The sequence below is a fragment of the Ostrea edulis genome, chromosome 8, assembly GCF_947568905.1.
Source record: "Ostrea edulis chromosome 8, xbOstEdul1.1, whole genome shotgun sequence".
NCBI lineage: Eukaryota > Metazoa > Mollusca > Bivalvia > Ostreida > Ostreidae > Ostrea > Ostrea edulis.
In genome coordinates, this window is record NC_079171.1 from 2,266,022 (window position 1) to 2,274,096 (window position 8,075).

Genomic DNA, 8,075 nt, shown 5'->3' on the forward strand with positions numbered 1-8,075 from the left:
TTTGAGACCCCCCACCCCCCTCAAAAAGTGTATATCAACCATTTTCAAATTCCCAACAAGAAGATCGACAATCAAGTTTATGAGCAAGTTAGTTCAAACAATGAGTTCTTTAATATTGGTACCCCTATTTCTTGTTAGCTCACCTGAGCTAAATATTCAAGTGAGCTTTTTTGATCACCCGTATTCCGGCGTCCGTCCGTCCGTCTGTCCGTCTCTAAACTTTTAACATTTTTAACTTCTCAAAAACCACTTGGCCAATTTCAACCAAAGTTGGCACAAAGCATCCTTAGGTAAAGGTAATTCTAAATTGTTAAAATAAAGGGCCAGGCCACCTTGCAAGGGGAGATAATCAATAAAAGGTAAAAATAGGGTAGGGTCATTAAAAAATCTTCTTCTCAAGAACCACTGGGCTAGAAAAGATGAAATATATAGATAAGCTTTATTAGGTAGAGCAGATTCTAAATTGTTAAAATCATGGCCCCGGGGGTCTGATGGGGCCACAATAGGGGATCAAAGTTTTACATACAAATATATAGGACAAATCTTTTAAAAATCTTCTTCTCAAGAACCACTGAGCCAGAAAAGCTGAGATTTATATGAAAGCTTCCTGATATAGTGCAGATTCTAAATTGTTAAAATCATGGCCCCCGGGGGTCAGATGGGGCCACAATAGGGGATCAAAGTTTTACATACAAATATATAGGAAAAATCTTCAAATATCTTCTTCTTGTGAACCATTGGGCCAACGAAGTTCACATTTACATGAAAGCTTTCTTTTTTTAGTGTAGATTCAAGTTTGCAAAAAATATGGCCTCCAGGGGTAGGTTGGGACCATAATAAGGACTACGGTTTTACATGCAAATATATATAGAAAGTCTTCTGATATGGACCAAGGTGACTGAGGTGAGCGATGTGGCCCATGGGCATCTTGTTATATATGAATGATATAATGTTTTATAGATGCGCAAATCTTGTGTACGTAATAGATTTTTGTTTTTATAGAAAAAAATAAATAAAGATGTCTCTGTTGTATCTAATCGTCTTTTCACGATGAAATAAAACCGAACTCCGCGGATACGAAATAAATTCGGAAGAGAAAAAAGAGCGTACGGTAAAATTGTTGATTTTTACCCCCCCCCCCCCTCCCCCAGCGTGCTTTTTGCACACTTTGGAAAATGGTTGACAATTATGGATGACCCCTAAGAGCTATTTTAGGTAAAACAATAAACTTGTAAGAGCTATTTTAGGTAAAACAATAAACTTCCAAGAGCTGTTTTAGGGGAAAACAGAGTGCCAAAAAGTGGAGTCAAATTCGTCTAAGGATAAGAGCTATGCATGAGGTAAATGCGTTCAATAACTAAAATTTTCAGCATAAGTTTGTAATTGACTTTTTTATCATTAAAAAAAATCTGTGATAGATTAATCTTTAAAAGATATATGTAATCGAAATTTTGACTTCAGTCTATTCCAATTTATAATCTTTAGGTATACCAAACGTTCACCTGAGTCGTCATTGATGACACATAAATGTATCTACAAATTTGAGACACTTACTGAAGCCTGTGACCATACCCTTATCTTGAGTTTGATTCTACAAGCGGGCGGTGCAGTGGGATATGTAATTCTGTCAGTGTACCCGACTATGTCTGAACATCCCAAACACGTCTCTTAGGGTTAAGAATTCATTTTCCTACAGTGAATGGCATAATGGTTTCAGGTGAGCGTCAGGACACATGTATCTTGATTTCTGAGAACAGCGCTAATTTAGCAGAAAGAAGTTGATAATGATCTCTGATCCTTGTCACTTCTTCAGAAATGGGTTTCGAATTTGAGACTTGGTGGGATTTGATGAAGGTAAATCGTGAGTTCCAATTTCAGTGCTGGGGTAGGAAACAATTCTATGTACCCGCTATGTGTCACTGCAGGAAAGACACATTAGAAACCCCTCTTATATCTATGGAACCTTGATATTGTTAAAGGAAGAAGAATTGTAGAGTAGACCTATTTATTGATAAAACACCAACAGTAGGAAAAGATAATAGTGATGAGAATTGTGATGAGAATTAACAAACAATCGAATCGTAAATATAATGCCATCATATCATTTCAATCAGGATCCATGGACAGAATGGAGTAAAGAAGTTACTTGTAATATTGCATTCATATGGCACTGACATCAAAGTATAATGAATTAATTGAACTTCGAACTCGATCACTTTTTCTTTTTCTTTGCTTTATTTTTCTTCCCTGTTTTTTTTATTGAGTCAAAAGTTTCGTTCAGCACTCCCGATTCCTTCTTGGCATGCGGTATATCTGAAGTACTCTCACTGTTTGGTTTTTTTGCTAACTGAGCGTCATTTTTGGTTTTGAAGTACAGCAGGATTATCCGAGATAGAGCGAGAAAGTCCGAGACTCTCGTCAGATTTTGATCTCATGACGAGAAATGGTGCTGACGGACTGGTGTGAAGTAATGGGGCTCTCGTCTTTTTCTCACATATTGCACAGCTGTGGATTTTTCAAGCCTCATTTTCGTTTCCCGCAAATTTTTGAATCAATAGCTTAACATTTACTTTGTTTCCCGAATGTTCTTCTTCCATGGATGAATCATCACTTTTATGTTTGGTTTCACTTTCACTTTTACCAGTGAATTGTTGAGTTCCCTGTTTTTGGTGTGTACCCAGTTGCTCGCGTATTCTAGTAATTCCTGAGGCGATTATTTGCTACATATCAGATACTTTTATGAACGGCACGGCACTTTCACTAGAATTTGAGGTTGATTTTACAAATCCAATATCATTTTTTCAGAGGATGATGTTACTTCCGCTTGGTTTTCTTTCTCGCTTCTTGGTATCTCTTTCACTTCCCAAAACGTGTTTTCAACGACGTCCTCGTCCTTGAAGAGAACTGATATGAGCGTATTTCCAAAGTTGTTCTTAGTTTTACGATTTTTGATTTCGTCATCATCGATCTCATCATACGGATGTTCTGCTCTCTTCACAAATACATTCTTAATTCCTTGCACTTTACTCAGAAGCTTTGAGACAGTTTTTTTTAATCATGTGAGGTGATTTGTTATTCTTTTTCGCTTGCTTTGAATTTGTATTTTTCTCAAAATCTACTTCGTCGTAATGACAGTCAGCTTTTTCAGTCAGCTTTTTCTGACGTCGTGTCTCTATTAGATTCGCTACTCTCTGCAACGCCATCTCCTCTGACGTCACAGTACACTGCGTCAATATGCGGTGTAACGTTCGTGAAGTCGATGTTCTTTGAGTGCAGAGGTCTGCCTAATGCGATGTCATCATAGTAATTTTCGGCTGGTTGATTAAGAGCCAAAGAACTTCTATCATTCGTCTCCATTTGCGTTGTAAGCGTCATTGGAAAACTTCTGCTCTTCATTTGCCTTAAACCTTGTTCTGTTGATCACCGTTAACAGAGGCATACTCGTCAATCAAGTTTACATAAAGTGCATCTATGTTGTATATCTTAGAGGCCTTCCGAAAGGACTGAACCTCGTAGTCATAATGCGTTTCCTCCACCACCAAGTCTTTTATCGTAACCTCTGTTCGAAACAAGCTAAGAACAAATAGATATTGCGAAGATCTCATTTCCGTATCCAAATCCATTTCTGTTTCAAATCCACCTGAATGGAATGCACGAATCCGGCCCTTTGGGCTCACCCCAACACGGAGTTCTCCATAACACACGTCATTGTCAAATCGATTGATTACTTTCCAACGATACGGTAGATGTGCGCGGGAATCCGCCTTGAAACTTTCTGGATCCCGTCCTCGGAGCTGTGCTGGCCCTAATTGGCTGACAACAAGTACCACGTGATATGTTGACAAATCCTTTTCTTTGTCCTTGAGTGGAAGAACACTGAAGGTCACGTACTCATTCATGCGCAGCTTCCGCCAAAGACAACACGTGACCGCTGGATATTCTACCTGTTGCTTGGCTGATCGTCGCTCTTTGTCAACGAAAGTTATTTTTCTGTCGGCATTCTGGTGAAATGAAATACCAGGATTGTCTGGAAGAGGAAAACAAACTTATAATTCATTTTACGTTATCGATATAGATTAATGTTGTTTACCAGTAAGTTATCAACACATAATTAATGTTATTTACCTACAAGTTATCAACACATAATTAATGTTGTTTACCAACAAGTTATCAACACATAATTAATGTTGTTTACCAACAAGTTATCAACACATAATTAATGTTGTTTACCAACAAGTTATCAACACATAATTAATGTTGTTTACCAACAAGTTATCGACACATTATATCTATGTTATTTAACAGTAAGTTATCAGAGCACATTGATGTTGTTTAACCAGTAAGTTATCGACACTCATTGATGTTGTTTTACCAATAAGTTATCGACACATGTTGATATTGTTTACCAGAACGATATCGACACACATTGATGTTGTTTACCAGTATCTTAATTTGGGAGCTCTTGCCATTATTTAGTTCGAGAGCAGTATTGGTACGGTTTCAACAGAGATATATCGTATATTACTGTGACAGACTCATATTATACATGTATATTGTATAATATGATGGGTATATGTATGAAGAATCGGTTCATTGAATAAAATGCTTAGGCAAGGTAATGTAATTTAAACATGCAGTCAAGCATATAAATTTGGTCACTTTCCCAGTGTAATGGCCTGGGGTATATAATTATATTTTGGCCAAATGTCCCTTGTGTCTTTTAATTTCATTGGTGTTTTAGTTTGTCTTATGTCATTGGATTGGTCTTGGAGATTTTCCCTCCAAGAGTTCTGTTCTTTGTGGTCAGTCTTTATTCAGTTTTTGAAGAAGAGAGTTGATTTCAGTAGATCTGACATATTTTGACAATTAGACATAGACCGACATTTTTCCTCTTGAATGGTAAGTTAATAATTTATTACTAATGCTAATCTATTCTATAATTCCTTTACTAAATGTTAAATCTGTAATTTTGCATAAAATTCCTTTTGTTGCCACATTCCTGGAATAAATGATCAGTGAGAGTGAGACTTATATAATGTAAATATCTGTGATAGTAATGTATATGATTCGTCTCACTGTGATATTATTTTAAAGTAAAAGTATGTTTTATGACTTACAAGATATTGTAGATATCATAATTTATAGATCAGACCAGTTTGGTGTCATCTGTAAATATTGTTCACTCGATCCTATTCCCATAGAATGGTATGCTCACCATATGGTTTTTATTTAATTCAATAATTAATAATGTTAATACATATTATAATGATAATTATTGTAAAGTTTTATGATGAAGTTAAAGTCTATAGGACTTGGGAGATTTAATATGTGATGTATACAGGTATAGAGTTATCTCCCTTGATATAGATCACCCATGTAATGCTATAATCGTATATTGGTTGTACATCAGTAATTATGTGAAATTATAGTATTCATGTTTTATATAGCATATTACTTAAAATTGTTAAACATTGTTGTTATAGGGTTTCATCATTGGACAATTCGTGCATTGCATGGTAACTCCTGAATAAACGTCTTGTCGAGAACCCAAACAGGTGTTCCTGTTATTACTTAAGGGAAAGAGAAACCTGTTACAAATTGGCGCCCACGTAGGGACAAGACGATTCTGAAGAAGAGGTGCAAATTTGACTTGTCGTTCTATAAACATTTGGATCCATCTACAGACAACCGGTTCCGGAGTGAGGTACCCCGGAGCGGCCTGAGTGAGCTCAAGTGAAACTAATCATTTAATTTGTGATTATTGTGCTTTATATGTGTACATAGTATCCAATATGGATTAGTAGAACTAAAGATCAGCTGATCGGTGAGTTGTTTTTTTTTCTTTTTCCATTGTGTATTTTGATGTAGATCTGCAGAATCAAAATTGTCTGTTTTTTGGGTACCCATACGCTAGCTGTTAGATTAATTAGGTTGCAAAGTTGTTTACTTTAGAAACGTAATGTTATTGTAATTAGTAGAGAATCTGTATTACTAGTAGGTGGTCAGAGAGCGCAGAGTAAAAGTGTTCCTTTCTGCACAATATCTCTACCCGTCCCTATTGCAGGTTTATATATTATACTAATACATATAACATTGTGAATAGTAACTAAACTCTTTTGACTGATACAGGACAGTAAGACAGACCAGACAGTGATTTATATTACAGTATTAGTGTGTATTTAAAGTTGGTTGGTTGAAGTTGTTGTCCAGAAAATTATTCTTGGTTGTTTCATTGGTTTAATTTGTTATTTTAATTAAGTAGCACATTTAAAATCCCCTGAAGTCTATCTCAGTATCATCATTTGATTTCATTTCAGATTTGCTCATTACATATTTATATTCCCTTTTCTCGTTTTCACGAAATCGATAGGTTTCCGGATTTTTTCCCCGTTAAATTCATCGTGTTCGGTTTCTTTCAGTCATTTTCGATTTCCGATCGAGCTCGATATTCCGATCATTGCGAATACCGGAAGTTTCAATTGTAAACACGCGTTTGTTCAATTTTTCTAATTTCATTTACATTTCAGCTTTATTTAGTCGTTGTGTTTGTGTGTTCTTTATTTATTAAAAAGTAATTTATCAGTATATTTTCTGATCTCAATCCAGCTTACATATATCACGGATTTACAGGTAAATTCTTAAATAAAAGTGTTGAAACAGGTAAGCAGCTATCAGCTGATATCTCGAGTTAATTTATCGAAGTTGTTTGTCTTCATTTTATAGATGTAAACATTTGAACATTACAGTGAGTGGGATAGTCGCTTTCTTGCAGGGTCTCCGCATTCTATCATATATTCAGAATTTAAACAAAAATATTATTTGTGTATTTCGCTGACTTGAGTTGTAAATTTTGTTGATAATTATTGCATATTATTGCGTTTAAACCTACAGAATATATTACTATACCGGAAGTGCACATCTACTTTCACTTTGACCTTAGGTATTCAAGTTTTGTAAGAAGTTTATATTCTGAAATTAATTGTTTAGTGTAGATTAGCTTTTCCCCTGAATTTCTTTTGTTCATAAGAACTACCCTCCTAAGAAAATTATCCAAATTTATTGCCCTGTGTTTATCATAGTCCAATCAATGACTACCCCCCTTCAGTCCTTTTTCATTTATTTGTATGTACATATTATTTTGTGCAATTGTTTTACTTTGTTGTTTACCAAACCATATTCGAACCATGTCTACGGATAAGGACCCAACAGCAGAAGCCCCAGCAAACACTATGTCCAAAGAAGAGATTGAGCAACTAGTTAAGACTCTCTCAGCTATGAAAGTGAAACCCAAGGCAGATACACCTGAGGATCTAATACAATGGATGTCATCCTTGGTAGGTGCAGAGGTACCAGTAGCCGAATCGAGTGCAGTTAAGACAGAGCATTCAGTTCATACACATAAGGAGATAGGAGAGTACCATTTGCCTTATAAACAGCCCATACGCATCTCAACATTTTCTGGTCATGGGAAGGGTGAGACATCTTACGAGCTTTGGCGTTATGAGGTCACATGTTTAATGAAGGAAGGACACTCTAAGGAAGCGATCATGATGGCAATCAGAAGGTCATTGAAGGGAGAGCCTGCCAATGCATTGATGCGATTAGGATCTGTTGAGATTGTAGAGGAAATACTATTGAAGTTTGACAGTATATATGGTAGTGTACTAGAAACTGAGGATATCTTAGCAGAATTCTATAGCGCACGACAAAAGGATAATGAAGATTGTGCCACATGGAGTGTCAGGCTGGAAGATCTTATTAATAAAGCGATCAAGAAAGGAAAGGTGTCTCCAGTTGCCGCCAATGCAATGCTCAGAACCATGTTTTACAAAGGACTACGTCAGGATCTGAGAGACATAACGGGTCATATTTTTCACACGACTTATGATTTTGACAAACTTAGGGTGGCGATAAGAAAAGTTGAGACCGAGCATCAGCCAGCAGTAAGACCAAAACATGCAACTGTTAAGTCTGCAACTACAACTAGCGATGATCGTTTTGATCAGTTGCAAGCACAGCTCAATCAGCTATCTGCCCATGTGATGCAGTTGAGACAACCATATCCTCAGAATCCA

The 8,075-nt window shown here is 36.3% G+C and overlaps 1 pseudogene; it reads right to left on the minus strand.

Annotated features, from left to right (window-relative positions):
• Positions 1 to 2,120: 2,120 nt before the first annotated feature.
• On the minus strand, positions 2,121 to 7,186 carry LOC125663168 (uncharacterized; annotated as a pseudogene).
• Positions 7,187 to 8,075: the final 889 nt, after the last annotated feature.